Raw genomic sequence first — 17,047 nt, 5'->3', positions numbered from 1 at the left:
TTTTGTTTTTTTTTTCCCCACCCTTATCAACTGCCCAAAGAAAAGATAAAGATAAATATTGGTTCCAGAGTAGGGTTAGGATCTTTATTTCTCTTAAGGGAGATTTGATTGTCTCCCAGAACAACTGGGAGCTATGCTAAACTATATATGTAAATTTTTACATTTCAGCTGCACAAAAGTTATTGTGGCAAGCTTTTTAAATAGTTTTGATTACCAGGCACACCTAAATTCTGTTTCTGAAGGTCTGAGATGAATCTTGGAGGTATATATGCTTAAAAATGTGCCCAGACAAGGCTAATTACATTTAGTCTTGGAAACACAGGATTCATTATTTTTGAAAAATCAGTATCAAGTAATTAATCTTAAATTACTGACTTCTATTATAAATTGAAAATTGCCACCCTTTTACTGCTTCTTTCCTATTTTTATTGAAATGGACTTATTTTGTTACAAATAAGATTTTTCCTTCAAATTTCCTCTTTTAGAGATCTCTTTACAAAATTCTCATTTTCTTTAATATTAACAATTATTATTTCTATGTTACTATTTTCTGGTTTCATTGCTCATCACAGTTTTTTTATACCAGCACTTCTCTTCTTGAAGAATTTATTCTGATTCATGTTTCCATTAGCTGACTATATCTTCAGGTAATTTTTTCAGGGTGACTACTTAGGTGGTATAATTTTTATGCCCTTCCATGTCAGAGAGTATCTTTCTCCTGCCCTTGCAAATAAATGATGGCTTCTCTGGGTATAGAATTCTTAGGCCTTAATCATTTTTTCCTTCAAAGCTGCTGATGTTGCTTTATTGATTTCTGACCCTTAGTGATCAGAAGAAAAAAATCTAACACGAACCTCATTATATCCTTTGAAAGCAACTCATCTTTTCTGCTGTATATGCAGGGTGTCTATTTTCACTAAATTTGCCTGGTACTCACTGACCTCTTTTGATTTGAAGTTTCAAATCTTTCCTCAGATTAGGAAACGTTTTAAAGTGTTTATTTGATGATTATCTCTCCATCACCTCTTTCAAATAGCAGTATATTGGTTCTTCTGAATCCTTACCCAGTATCTTGCAAATCTTATTCTCCAAATGGATAGATTTTCTGCAAAATCCAATCAAATGATAATTATCTCTGTTTTTAAGTTTTGTCATAATGCTTTTTACATGAATGCATTCTTTTCTTTTTTAAATCTTTTTTTAAAAGATTTTATTTATTTATTTATTTATTTATTTATTTATTTATTTATTATTAGAGAGAGAGAGCGTACGCGCTCACAAGCAGGGGGAGGGGTAGAGGTTAGAAGCAGGCTCCCTGCTGAGCAAGGAGCCCAATGCGATGTGGGGCTCAATCCGAGGTCATGACCTGAGCGGAAGGCAGATGCTTAACTGACTGAGCCACCCAGGTGCCCCTGAATGCATTCTTTTCTTATCTTAGATTTCCTCTTTTTAAATTTCAATATACTAGATATCACTGTGATTAAAATTAGATATTTTATTTGGTTCCTCTTATTTCTTTTTTTTTTGTAGTTAAATCCACTCTATGGAGTGGCTCCTTAGTTTCAATAGATTTGAATCCACTTTTTGTGTTACTCAGTTTTTCTAAGATTATATTATGTATATATATTGTAGTCAAGTTTAACTTCTATCCCTTGTTTGTTTTTGAACCATACATTTAACAGATGTGCAGCTTCTTTTATAATTTATAAAATTTTCCTTAATAAAAGCCAGAAGCATACATGCCCTGGTTGCTGTCCAGGCCAAATTTAAGAGAAGAAATTCTGGAAACTCCATTTTTATTTTTAAAAAGCATGTTAAGTGCCCTGTTGTATGCTTATATTCATTGTTTTGGTAAACTTTCAAATAAACATATAACAACATTTATATTTGAGAAATATACATTTGAGAAACGCCTTTGAATTTTTTATAGTAAAAGACAAGGCACTATGGGTGGAATCCGACAGACTGAGATAAACATCTAGCCATTATGTTTTATGGTCAGTTACCCAGTACCTAATTCAAATTCATTTTTTTTTGTAGTTTTTAATTTTATTATGTTATGTTAGTCACCATACAATACATCATTAGTTTTTGATGTAGTGATCCACGATCCATTGTTTTCATATAACACCCAGTGCTCCATGCAATACCTGCCCTCCTTAATACCCATCACCGGGCTAACCAATCCCCCCTCCCCCCTCCCCTCTAAAGCCCTGTTTGTTTCTCAGGTCCATAGTCTCTCATGGTTCATCTCTCCCTCCAATTCCCCCCCCCCCATTTTTCCCTTCTCCTAATGTCCTCCATGTTATTCCTTATGTTCCACAAATAAGTGAAACCATATGATAATTGACTTTCTCTGCTTGACTTATTTCACTTAGCATAATCTCCTCCAGTCCCATCCATGTTGATGTAAAAGTTGGGTATTCATCTTTTCTGATGGCTGAGTAATATTCCGTTGTATCTATGGACCACATCTTCTTTATCCATTCATCTATTGAAGGGCATCTTGGCTCTTTCCACAGTTTGGCTATTGCGGACATTGCTGCTATGAACATTGGGGTGCATATGGCCCTTCTTTTCACTACATCTGTGTCTTTGGGGTAAATACCCAGGAGTGCAATTGCTGGGTCATAGGGTAGCTCTATTTTTAAATTTTTGAGGAACCTCCACACTGTTTTCCAAAGTGGCTGTACCAACTTGCATTCCCACCAACAGTGTAACAGGGTTCCCCTTTCTCCACAACCTCTCCAACATTTGTTGTTTCTTTTCCTGTCCATTTTGGCCATTCTAACTGGTGTAAGGTGGTATCTCAGTGTGGTTTTGATTTGGATTTCCCTGATGGCTAATGATAATGAACATTTTTTCGTGTGTCTGTTAGCCATTTGTATGTTTTCTTCAGAGAAGTGTCTGTTCATCTCTTCTGCCCACTTTTTGACTTGATTATTTGTTTTTTTGGGTGTTGAGTTTGAGAAGTTCTTTATAGATCTTGGATACCAGCCTTTTATCTGTAGTGTCATTTGCAGATGTCTTCTCCCATTCTGTGGATTGCCTCTTTGTTTTGTTGACTGTTTCCTTTGCTGTGCAGAAGCTTTTTATCTTGATGAAGTCCCAAAAGTTCATTTTTGCTTTTGTTTCACTCGCTTTTGGAGATGTATCTTGAAAGAAGTTGCTGTGGCCGATGTCAAAGAGTTACTGCCTATGTTCTCCTCTAGGATTTTGATGGATTCCTGTCTCACATTGAGGTCTTTCATCCACTTTGAGTTTATCTTTGTGAATGGTGTTAGAGAATGGTCGAGTTTCATTCTTCTTCATGTGGCTGTCCAATTTTCCCAGCACCATTTATTGAAGAGACTGTCTTTTTTCCATTGCATGTTTTTTCCTGCTTTGTTAAAGATTATTTGACCACAGAGTTGAGGGTTCATATCTGGGTTCTCTATTCTATTCCATTGGTCTGTATGTGTTTTTGTGCCAGTACCATGCTGTCTTGGTGATCACTGCTTTGTAATATAGCTTGAAATCAGGCAACGTGATGTCCCCAGCTTTGTTTTTCTTTTTCAACATCTCCTTGGCGATTCGGGGTCTTTTCTGATTCCATACAAATTTTAGGATTGTTTGTTCCAGCACTTTGAAAAATATCATTGGAATTTTGATCAGGATGGCATTGAAGGTATAGATTGCTCTTGGGTAGCATAGACATTTTAACAATGTTTATTCTTCTGATCCATGAGCATGGAATATTTTTCCATCTTTTTGTGTCTTCTTCAATTTCTTTCATGAGTGTTTTGTAGTTCCTAGAGTATAGATCCTTCCTCTTTGGTTAGGTTTATTCCAAGGTACCTTATGGTTTTTGGTGCTATTGTAAATGGAATTGTTTCTTTAATTTCTCTTTCTACAGTTGCGTTGTTAGTGTATAAGAAAGCAACTGATTTCTGTGCATTGATTTTGTATCCTGCCACATTACTGAATTGCCGGATGAGTTCTAGTAATTTGGGGGTGGAGTCTTTTGGGTTTTCCACATAAAGTATCATGTCATCTGCGAAAAGAGAGAGCTTGACTTCTTCTTTGCCAATTTGAATACATTTTATTTCTTTTTGTTGTCTGATTGCTGTTGCTAGGACTTCTAGTACTATGTTGAACAAGTGGTGAGAGTGGGCACCCCTGACGTGTTCCTGATCTTAAGGGAAAGGCTCTCAGCTTTTCCCCATTGAGACTGATATTCGCTGTGGGTTTTTCATAGATGAATTTTATGAGCTTGAGGAATGTTCCCTCTATCCCTATACTCTGGAGAGTTTTAATCAGGAAAGGATGTTGTATTTTGTCAAATGCTTTTTCTGCATCAATTGGAAGACCATATGGTTCTTCTCTCTCCTCTTATTAATGTGTTCTTTCACATTGATTGATTTGCAAAAGTTGAACCACCTTTGCATCCCGGGGATAAATTCCACTTGGTTGTGATGGATGATCCTTTTAATGTATTGTTGGGTCCTATTAGCTAGGATTTTGTTGAGGATTTTGGAATCCATATTCATCAGGGATATCGGTCTGAAATTCTCCTTTTTGATGGGGTCTTTGCCTGGTTTGGGGATTAAGGTAATGCTGGCCTCATAGAATGAGTTTGGAAGTTTGCCTTCTGTTTCTGTTTTTTGAAACAGCTTCAGTAGAATAGGTATTATTTCTTCTTTGAATGTTTGGTAGAATTCCACAGGGAATCCATCAGGCCCTGGACCCTTGTTTTTTGGGAGGTTTTTGATCACTGCTTCAATCTCGTTACTGGTTATTGGCCTATTCAGGTTGTCAATTTCTTCCTGTTTCAGTCTTGGCAACTTATAGGTTTCCAGGAAGGCCTCCATTTCATCCAGATTGCTCAGTTTATTGGCATATAGTTGTTGATAATAATTTCTAATAATTGTTTCTATTTCCTTGGTGTTAGTCATGATCTCTCCCCTTTCATTCATAATTTTATTAATTTGGGTCCTTTCTCTCTTCTTTTGGATAAGTCTGACCAGTGGTTTATCAATCTTATTAATTCTTTCAAAGAACCAACTTCTAGTTTTGTTGATCTGATCTACTGTTTCTGGTTTCTAATTCATTGATTTCTGCTCTAATTTTAATTATTTCTCTTCTAATGTGTGGCTTAGGTGTCATTTGTTGCTTTTTCTCTACTTCTTTAAGGTGTAGAGTTAGTTGGTGAATTCGGGATTTTTCTATTTTTTTGAGTGAGGCTTGGATGGCTATGTATTTCCCCCTTAAGACTGCCTTTGCAGTATCCCATAGGTTTTGAACCGATGTGTTTTCGTTCTCATTGATTTCCATGAATTGTTTAAGTTCTTCTTTGATTTCTTGGTTGACCCAAACATTCTTGAGCAGAGTGGTCTTTAGCTTCCAAGTGTTTGAATTTCTGCCAAATTTTTTCTTATGGTTGAGTTCCAGTTTTAGAGCATTGTGGTCTGAGAATATGCAGGGAATAATCTCAATCTTTTGGTATCGGTTGAGACCTGATTTGTGACCCAGTGTATGGTCTATTCTGGAGAAGGTTCCATGTGTGCTCGAGAAGAATGAGTATTCTGTTGTTTTAGGGTGGAATGTTCTGTAAATATCTATGAGGTCCATCTGGTCCAATGTATCATTCAAAGCTCTTGTTTCCTTGTTGATTTTCTGCTTAGATGATCTGTCCATTGCTGAGAGTGGGGTATTGAGGTCTCCTACAATTAATGTATTGTTAAAATATGACTATTTTGGTTAACAGTTGGCTCATGTATATGGCTGCTCCCATGTTGGGGGCATAGATATTTAAAATTGTTAGATTTTCTTGTTGGATAGACCCTTTAAGAATGATATAGTGTCCTTCTGTGTCTCTAATTGCAGACTTTAGTTTAAAATCCAATTTGTCTGATATAAGAATTGCTACCCCAGCTTTCTTTTGAGGTCCACTGGCATGGAAGATAGATCTCCATCCCTTCACTTTCAGTCTGGATGTATCTTCAGGTTCAAAATGAGTCTCTTGTAGACAGCATATGGATGGGTCCTGTCTTTTTATCCAATCTGCAACCCCATGCCGTTTTATGGGAGCGTTTAGGCCATTCACGTTGAGAGTGATTATTGAAAGATATGAATTAATTGTCATCATGTTGCCTGTGAAGATGTTGTTTTTATAGACTGTCCCTGTAAATTTCTGTTGTAGATCACTCTTGGGGTCTTTCTCCTTTTATAGAACCCCCCTTAATATTTCTTGCAGGGCCGGCTTAGTGGTCACATATTCTTTCAAATTCTGCCGGTCGTGGAAGCTCTGCATCTCTCCATCCATTCTAAATGAAAGCCTTGCCAGATAAAGTATTCTTGGCTGAATGTTCTTCTCATTTAGTACCCTGAATATGTCTTGCCAGGCCTTTCTGGCTTGCCAGATCTCTGTGGATAGGTCTGACATTATTCTGATGTTCCTCCCTCAGTACGTAAGGAATCTCTTCCCCCCTAACTGCCCTTAAGATGGTTTCCTTGGTTCTAAGATTTGCAAGTTTTACTATTACATGCCAGGGTGTTGGCCTGTTTTCCTTGATCTTAGGAGGGGTCCTCTCTGCCTCTAGGACTCGAATGTTTGTTTCATTCCCCAGATTAGGGAAGGTCTCGGCTATGATTTGCTCAAATACATCTTCTAGCCCTCTCTCCCTCTCCACTCCCTCCGGGATTCCAATTATTCTGACATTGGAATGCCTCATGGTGTCACTTATTTCTCTGATTCTATTTTCATGGATTCTGAGTTGTTTTTCCCTGGCCTCCTCTTTTCCCTTTTAATCTATTATACTGTCTTCCAGTTCACTTATTCTCTCTTCTGTCTCAGTTACCCTAGCTGTTAGATTATCTAGATTGGATTGAATCTCATTGATAGCATTTTTAAGTTCTGCCAATTCACCTTTTATTTCTGCCCTTAGAGACTCTATGCTGCCATTAATTGATTTCTCCATTCTAGCCATTGTCTTCACAATTGCTAGCCTGAATTCTATCTCCGACATCTTGGTTATATCTGCATCCATTTGTAAATCTGCAGCATAAGTCATAATCTCTGAGTCTTTTCTGTTTTGGGGGCTCCTCCTCCTAGTCATTCTGTTGATGGGTGTTTGAGGGAATGTATAGAGTTCAAATTATTGACCAGAACCCAAGCAAGATGCCCCTGTTTTCTTGGGACCTTAGGGTTGCTGGCCTCTTGTTTTCCCAGCCTGTCTTCTGCAGGAGGGGCCTGCCTCACTGTTACTCAGGCAACCCTGTTTGGGAGGAGTTGCCCTGCGCCCCTGTGGCGGGGGATGGGCTCAGTGGGAATCAGTCTTTGGGGCTTTTGTTCTCTGGCACCTTTTCCTGGCGGCTTTCCGCGTCTCTTCTGCGAGTCAGAGCAGAAGAGACGGTTTCCAACCCTCTGCCTCAGAGCAGAGAGACCTCAGTCTGTTCTTCAGTGAGCTCTCCAGGCCACACTGTCTCCGTTTCTGTCCATGCTGCTATAAACTGCAGAGTCCTGGGTTGTGTGCCCCTCCATAGTGCTCCCAGTCCTGCCTCCAGGTCGGGGCATGTCTCTGCCCTTTGTGCTTCTAAAACCACCAGCCGCTCCCAGTTGGCGCACACGTGACTCCGCCGCTTGGGATTCCGTCCGGGGACTGCAGTTCGCGTGCGCGCGACTCCGCCGCTCACCGCTCGGGGTTTCCACCCCGGGGTTTGCAGTTCACTGGCGCGACCCCGGCACACCGGGTTTCCATCTCAGAGGCTGCAGTTCGCGTGCACATGACCGTCGCTCCGGTTTCTGTCCGGGGGACTGCAGTTCTCATGCGCGCGACCCCGCCAGTCTGGTTTTCCACCCCGGGGGCTGCCCTAAAGTCCTTTCCTGACGCTACCGGTCTGCGAGTCTGTGCCCGTCCTCAGTGTGTGAGGCTGTCACTCACCGGTGGTGTAGGATCCCCACATCCAGGCACCCTCCCGCTGCCGTTTATCCTCCGATATCTGCCCGCAGCATCACGGGTCTCTGTTTCGTACCTCAAAACCAACTGCCTGCAATATTCTGTTTGTAGAGATCCAGATCTTCTTACATCTCAGGCTGGTTTCGTGGGTGCCCAGAGTGGTCTGGTAGATATCCAGCTCAATTCCGGGGACCAGTTGAAATAGGGTCCCCTACTCCTCCGCCATCTTTCCCCCAACCTAATTCAAATCCTTTTAAAAAATCTAATATACTGTAATTCCCAGCTCTACTAAATAATGATTTTTAGAATTTGCATGAAGGATGTTGCTTATATATGATAATTTGTTTATATTTATAATTGAATGATAATTACTCTGCAACCACTATTTTCCTTTAAATATTTATTATTATTTAATTCCTTTTTTACCCAAGGTCACATTTAAAAGATCCAAATAGATTCCTGATGGAAGTTCCCAGGTGGGGTAAATAGTGAGTGGTATATGCCTTGCTGCAAATTACCAAGCATTTTAATTGTGCACGGCAAGAACTATGTGTGTATTAGTCAGAATTCCCCAGAGAAACAGAACCAATAGGTTGTGTATTTATATAGAAAGATTTATTATAAGGAAGTGGTTCACAGATTCTGGAGGCTAACAAGTTCCAAATCTGCAATGTGGACCAGCAGCCTGGATACCCATGAAAGCCGATGGTGCAGATAAAGCCTGAAGGCCTGAAGGTAATCTGCTGAAAAATCGCCCCTTGTTCAGAGAGGTCAGTCTTTTCACTCTAGTTAGGTCTTCCTTCAGCTGATTAGATAAGGCCCACCCTATCATGGAGAACAATCTGCTTTACTCAGAGTTCATTGATGTCAATGTTAATCTCATCCAAAAACACACTCCAGCTTAACACATAAAGCTAACCATCACAGAGTCATAATGGAAAAATCATTATAAAGAGCCCAAAGATCTTAATAAATTTTTTTAACCAGTTTGAGCCTCCATATACTTCTCTGCAAAAGGAGAACAATAGCACACACTAAGTGGTTATGGGAATGAAATAACATGACACAACGAAGCACAGAGGGTGAGTCAGATCCAGCAAATAACCAGTCAGGAATTTATCCTGAAATACAAAAAAAAAAAAGAGAGAGAGAGAGAGCGAAGATACAACAGGTGGATCTCTAGAGGCTATGGGGGAAGAATCAAGAGGGGAAATATTAGCTGATGCTGTATAGGTTTCTAATATAATCTCCCACTTAATTAATTTTATATTACTGAGCTAGGCAGTTTCTTTTTTTTTTTTTTTAAAGATTTTTATTTATTCATTCATGAGAGACAGAGAGAGAGAGAGAGAGGCAGAGGAAGAAGCAGGCTCCCAAGGAGCAGGGAGCCCGATGCGGGACTCGATTCCAGGACCCTGGGATCATGACCTGAGCTGAAGGCAGACGCTTAACCATCTGAGCCACCCAGGCGCCCTGAGCTAGGCAGTTTCTGAACGAGGCAGTTAACATCCTAGTTAAGAACAGTGACATTTATGCAGGCAGACCTGGCTTCACATTCAAGCCCCGGAACTTACTGGTGCCCAGCCTGTCCAAGCCACCTAACCCTTCTTCTTCTTTTTTTTTTTTTTTTTTAAAGATTTTATTTATTTATTTGAGAGAGAGAATGAGATAGAGAGCATGAGAGGGGGGAGGGTCAGAGGGAGAAGCAGACTCCCCGCCGAGCAGGGAGCCCAATGCAGGACTCGATCCCAGGACTCCGGGATCATGACCTGAGCCGAAGGCAGTCGCTTAACCAACTGAGCCACCCAGGTGCCTGCCACCTAACCCTTCTAAGCCCCATTTCCTCTTCTAAAAAAGTAGAAATAATAAGTGCTTATCTTTTGGACGGTTGTTGTGAAGATTTATAAGATAATGCACGTAAGCACTCAACAAATGCCTAGGATATAGACAGAGTTTGATAAGTCGTAGCTTTTTTTCTTATTATAATATTAATAGCTAGACCCTGATTATGTTATCTTAAGAAATAACATAAACAATTGTTAGTGAAAATATATTGGGGGTGTATATCTATTAAAATACTAAATATTGAAAAATTCTAAGCCAGTTACTCTGATATTTTTACTTTCCAAAAACTTACTTTCCAAAAGAGTTATTTTGTATCAACTCTAAAATTTGATAAAAACAAATATGGAATGACCACTGTTATTAGGTTTCAGTACCTCATGGGAAATTTCATTTAAATTTGCACAACCTCTTGACGATTAACCTCTATTGAATTTAAAGAAAAATGTTCACCTTTGTTTCTGAGGTTTACAAATAACTAAGGAAATAGAACATAAATAAATAAGACATTCTCAGGAGCAAGATTCCAAAAAGTCATAAAATCAAGTTAACACTATATTTTGTTTCATTTCCCATCAACAATGAAATTTTGTATTTAACTTATTTAAAATTGTCAATATGTGGGTTAATATACATGTGTTTGTAGGAGAGAAAGATTAATTCTACATTAGGTTAATAAGTTCTTGGAAGTCAAATCTGATCATATTAAATTGCCAAAATAACAAAACAGACTGAGACTGAGACTGAGATTTCAACATGCAAAACTGAGTCTAAATCCACAATTAAAGGGGGGAAATGATTAACATATGTATCATAAGTAATGTTCATAAACCTTTTCAAAAAGTTTGGCTATGCAGAGAACAAACATAGTGGAAATAGACCTCTTATCTCTAGAAAACACATTTGTTAGGCTTAGAAACAAGATATAAATTATGTATACTATTGCTGCAATGAAAAAAATACAATTGTTGCTTGAAAAATTCATTAAATTGCAAATAAATTGTAGTTAACCCATGAGTTGATTATTTATCTCAGGAATTTTGGGGGGGGGGGATTTGAATGCCTACAGGGTGAATAGAATGAAGGTAGACAGCATTTCAACATTTTATTCAATTTGAAGGTGGAAATCACACCCACACAGAGGGAGAGAAAGATAAGAGAGAGAGAAGGAGAGGGAGAGAAAGTGAGAGGGAGAGAGAGAGAGGGAGAAAATAGAGCTAGTTAAAAGCAGACCCCTCAGCCAGGACTACACAAAAAGAATCAAGTAGAAATTGGAATACTGATTTCCATGAATTTTAATCTGATCAACCAAGCCACAAAGTGCCAAATAATCTGGTGTGTGGGCTTTAGAGAGTAAACCTAAAAAAATGGTCAATTTGAAAATTGATTTCAAGAGACCCGGAATTGCATCAAAAAATGAAAAGAAGAGGGACAATTGTCTGAAATCTTGGGTTTTGATTCCAGTTCATGGCAGGCTTCCAGTTGTGTGAAATAATTGAGATTATATGTTTTTTCTTACTTCTCTTTTTCTTTGTCATATAACAACTTGATGACCTGAGCCGAAGGCAGTCGCTTATATACAGTATACTGTACTGATGTTCTCCTCATACTTTGCAAAAATAACCTTATCACACTCTATTAATACCCTTCTACCTCTAAACTGGAAGGAGATCTGATGGCTTAAAAGTGCCAGACTTCTTTGTGATGAAAACACTGTAAAGAAACTTATATCTGTATCAGAGAGTTTAGACCTTCTAAGGACGAATACAAATTAAAAATAGAGGCTTAATTCTCCCTGTTGAAAATAAGGGAAGAGATCTCCTTCCCTTTCCTTTTCCTAAACTATTTGCCTTAGAAAACTGGTATGTACTTCCTCCTCTCTTTAAAATGTACATAAATCCTTTTGAAGACAACTAGATAGGCATTTTGTCAGCTTTCTGACCTAAGTCTTTCTCAAGGACTCTGGAGCTATCTCTTCAAAATGTAAAAACTAAAGGAGATCTATCCCCTATGTCCCACTGACTATGGAGGGAAGGAACCTAACTTCTGTGTGTCCTCAGTCCAAGTTGTAAAATTTCCTCCCGCCATAAACATATGAGCATTTTTTTTTCTCCAGATAAAGGCAATTTTAGCAAATACAGATTATTATCTTACTAGGTAAAGTTAAGATACATTATGCGTGACAAATGGTGATGTGAAGTCCTCTTACCTGAGGACCAGTTACCGTTTATCTTGAAAACATGAATGTAATGGACCCTATCTGCTTGACTATATACAGGATGAGACTTCTTTCTGTCTCTGCAATCGCTTAGTGGATTGCCTATGACGCGCATTATATTCTGGTGGAATGCTTGTCAATTATAAAATTATTTTCTTTCTCTACTATGTTTGTGGACAATTTTTCTGAGTTGGGAGATCTTTTGTTTTTAAATTACTTCCACAACAAGATCATCTTATGATTTTTATTAGGCGATGGGGTAAGTATCTAACTGACCTACATAGATATTTTTGAGAAGAATAAACTATGTTTACCAATATACACTTGTAGATTTAAAAGACACTTTCTTTTTTTTTTTTTAAGATTTTATTTATTTTTTTGACAGAGAAAAACAGTGAGAGAGGGAACACAAGCAGGGGGAGTGGGAGAGGGAGAAGCAGTCTTCCTGCTAGGCAGGGAGCCCGATGCGGGGCTTGATCCCAGGACCCTGGGACCATGACCTGAGCCGAAAGCAGATGCTAAATGACTGAGCCACCCAGGCGCCCCTAAAAGACACTTTCACTGACATGAATATCTAATTAATCCAGGACAGAGAGTTGTCCATTTTCTTCATCAAGATAAAATATCTACCATTTATTTTGATATTTCATTGAAATATTTTCTTGTTGGTCCCCTGCTTTAATTTAGAACAATCTTTCTCATTTATTCTTAAGGAAAATTGAATTCCTGCTGTTTTATATTCATTAAAAAAATTCTTATTTATATAAAATATAAACATAAGTTGTTGACCAGCTTCGTGATGGTATCCATGATTGTAACAATAAATATTACCATAACTATATAGTCACAAACCAACAATTTGTTATTAAACTGGAGTAAGGTGCTTATTCCTGGGAAGGATGGTGGCCAGAGTAAGGTAAGGAACCAGAAAACAAGACTCCTAAAACAGGACAGAGATAGGCAGCAAGAGATAAAACTTAAAGAGAAGTAATAGTTATCTTCCCATAGTACTGAATTTTGAAACTTGGAGAATAATTAATACTATTCCCTTATTAATTTCTCAATGGCTAAAGTCTAGAATAGAGATAATTAATGAGGACATGACTATAGAGATCTACGAACCTTATTTTTTTCCCCGTAACTTTTTTAAAATTTAAATTTCAGTTAGTGAACATAGAGTGCAATATTGGTTTCTGGAGTAGAATTCAGTTATTCATCACTTACATACAATACCCAGTGCTCAACAGAAGTGCCCTCTTTAATCCCCATCACCCATCTAGCCCATCCCTCACCCAGCTCCCTCCACCATCCCTCAGTTTGTTCTCTATCATTAAGAGTCTCTTGGGCACCTGGGTGGCTCAGTTGGTTAAGCGACTGCCTTCGGCTCAGGTCATGATCCTGGAGTCCCGGGATCGAGTCCCGCATGGGGTCCCTGCTTGGCAGGGAGTCTGCTTCTCCCTCTGACCCTCCTCCCTCTCATTCTCTCTGTCTCTCATTCTCTCTGTCTCAAATAAATAAATAAAATCTTTAAAAAAAAAAAAAGAGTCTCTTATGGTTTGTTTTCCTCTCTCCTTTTTTTCTTTTCCCCCTTTCCATATGTTGATCTGTTTTCTTTCTTAAATTGCACATATGATTGAGATCATATGGTATTTGTCCTTCAATGACTGACATTTCACTTAACATAATAAACTCTAACTTCATCCACATTGTTGCAAATGCAATATTTCATTTTTTGATGGCTGAGTTATATTCCATTGTATACATATGCCAATTTTCTTCCTTATCCATTCATCAGTCAATGGATATTTGGGCTGTCTCCATAGTTTGGCTATTATTAATAAAGCTGCTATAAACATGAGGGCTGGGAGCCTGGGTGGCTCAGTCGTTAAGCGTCTGCCTTCGGCTCAGGTCATGATCCCAGGGTCCTGGGATCGAGTCCCACATCGGGCTCCCTGCTCTGCGGGAAGCCTGCTTCTCCCTCTCCCACTCCCCCTGCTTGTGTTCCTGCTCTTGCTATGTCTCTCTCTGTCAAAAAAATAAATAAAATCTTAAAAAAAAAAAAAAAAAAACATGAGGGCTCATGTACCACCTTTGAATCTGTATTTTTGTATTCTTTGGGTAAATCTGAGATCCACAAACTTTAGAGTAAAGAACAGAAGGGAAGAAGAAAAGAATTATATTAATGTTCCATTAGGAAATACTGTCTTTGGGATATTATTTCTGTCAGGAAATACCCACTGAATTTTATCTTTAAACTTGTGTCATTTGGAAGTTGGCATTCAGATATTCTTGATAAAGGTGAATTGTGTTTCATGTTGACAGTTATAGCATTAATTTTTCAATGAATATTTTTCAACTATTAATCAGACCTCAGTGGAAGTGAAGTCTGGTTTCCTATATATATATACATATTATACTTTCAAGTTTGTATTTCAGTTTGTATTTCAGTTGTTTGTAGCAATTTATTTTAAATCTTAAAGACCTAACAGATTTGGTTCCTTTAAAGTTTTTCCACTTCTTATCTTGTCACATCAAACATGCTAGAAAATTTTAATAAAAGATGAGCATTTCATTTTAAGTCTTCTGTTTCACTGCAAAGAGATAAAGCGTATTTTAGAGCAAAGTATCAAGCAGCAGTTTTTTAGATGTCCTGAAAAAAACATCAAGATTAAGGATTTCACAGTGGGCAGAAAAATCTGCAATAATCCAACATCAGGAAATTATGGTTCTCCACCTGATGTATGATATTGGACAAGATCCTTAACTTTTTTACATTTATTCCCTCTTTAAAAAAAAAGATTTTATTTATTTATTTGACATAAGAAGAGAGCGAGAGAGCACAAGTAGGTGGAGCAGCAGAGGGAGAGGGAGAAGCAAGTACCCCACTAAGTAGGGAGCCCAATGAGCAGGACATGAGCTGAAGGCAGTTGCTTAACTGACTGAGCCACCCAGGTGCCCTTAATTATTCCCTCTTTGATGGAAACAAACATACCAATCCTGGTTGGCCTAATCACAGAGTTGTGATAAAATGCATAATGAGATAATATTAGTAAAGGTATTTTTTTAAAAAACTTACACAAAGTTATTGCTATTGTAAAAAATCCACTCACCCTAACACTGAGTAATCCAAGAGGAGCTTCAGAGAAGACTAGCTGTCAGCAAAATATATAGTTAAAATTATACTTCTTGTTGACTCTAAAGGACCCATGATCATGCTCCAATTATCACCAATGCCTCAGTACTGGAGCTGTGGTCTAAGCAAACCAAATGTACCTCTTGTCTTTGCCTCTTTTCTACATATCTGTGTTTCCCTTGGAGTCTTCCTTACCTATGGCGATAAACTATCAACAATAGCAAATTCCTCCTTTTGCACTCATGGAAGACATCAATAATTGACCCTTGAACTCATTCTCTCTGAGCTTAGTCAGACTTCTTCAAATCAAAGCACAGCATACAGCCACTACCAATAAGCAGGAATTCATACATAAGATAAAAACAATTGGCCACATTTGAGCTAGCGCTTCTGTTATTTCTATCCTCCCAGTCATGATGCATGCATTTTAAGAGTGGCTTTCTGGAGTCAGTGCTTTTGCTCCAGAGGTTACTCTGTTAATGAAAACTGGGATTTCAACTGGTTATATAGACTGTTTATAGCTAGTTGGGGAGAATAAGGAGCAAAGTAAGATTAAGAACAGTGAGTACCTGCACATCCCATGGTCTCTTCTTCTGTTCATTTGTAGAAGGACCTTATGGGCATAATTTGTCAGTAAAAGAGAGCCGCAGAAATGAACAACAAAATTTAGGTTTACAGTTTCTGATGATGTCTTTTACTTTAAGAGCAGATGGGAGAGGGAGTAGGGCGAGATGCCCACGGTACATAGGCTGATAAATGGCAGGGAAACCCATTTTACAGAAGTGAGATTTAAAGCTCCAAGTCAATGACTGAGTAAAGAAGGAAGATTACATTGTGGCATGAGAAATACTTGTGAACATTATGTTCATCTCTTAGGGAGAAATTTTCTCCCTTTTTGGATTTCATGAGCACCTTATATAGAAATACCTGAGGGGCACCTGGGTGGTGTGGTCAGTTGAGCCTCTGACTCTTGGTTTCAGGTTGGGTCATGATCTCAGGGTCGTGGGATTGAGCCCCGCATCGGGCTTCATGCGCAGCACAGAGTCTGCTTGAGATTCTCTCTCCCTCTCCTCCGCCCTGCCCACTCAAGCACTCTCTCTAAAATAAATAAATCTTAAAAAAAAAAAGATTAAGAATTCCTCATATGGGTTGCTGGAGTGGTGGGGGGTGGGAGGGATGGGGTGGCTGGGTGATAAACATTGGGGAGGGTATGTGCTATGGTGAGTGCTGTGAATTGTGTAAGACTGTTGAATCACAGACCTGTACCTCTAAAACAAATAATACATTATATGTTAAAAAAAAAGAAGAAGAAGATAGCAGGAAGGGAAGAATGAAGGGGGGAATCGGAGGGGGAGACAAACTATGAGAGACTATGGATTCTGAAAAACAAACTGAGGGTTCTCGAGGTGAGGGGGGTAGGGGGATGGGTTAGCCTGGTGATGGGTATTAAAGAGGGCACGTTCTGCATGGAGCACTGGGTGTTATACGCAAACAATGAATCATGGAACACTACATCAAAAACTAATGATGTAATGTATGATGATTAACATAACACAATAATAAAAAAAAAAGAGAGAGAGAGAGAGAGAGAGAAATAGCTGAAAGAGTCCCATAAGCCAGTAAGAGATCAGGTAAGGGTAGGGGATGTTGCCCTTATCTAGGGCTGCACTACAAACATCTCCAAAATTCAGTGACTGAAACAAGAACCATTTTATTATATTTCATTGTTTTATAAATCAGGAGTTGGTGAGGTTTGCCTGGATGATTCTACAGTTTCATTTGGCATCCACTGGGACATTAAGCTACCTGGGTGAGTCTGGGAAGTCAGTCCTGCTGGGATGGCTGGAAGGCTGGACTCATCAGGTTATCTCAAGGCTTCCATCCATGGTCTTTCCAGCAAGGTAGTTGGGCAACATA

The sequence above is a fragment of the Mirounga leonina genome, unplaced genomic scaffold, assembly GCF_011800145.1.
Source record: "Mirounga leonina isolate KUSES-001 unplaced genomic scaffold, KU_Mleo_1.0 Mir_129, whole genome shotgun sequence".
NCBI lineage: Eukaryota > Metazoa > Chordata > Mammalia > Carnivora > Phocidae > Mirounga > Mirounga leonina.
The sequence above is the reverse complement of the archived record's forward strand: the minus strand, read 5'-3'. Positions refer to the sequence as shown.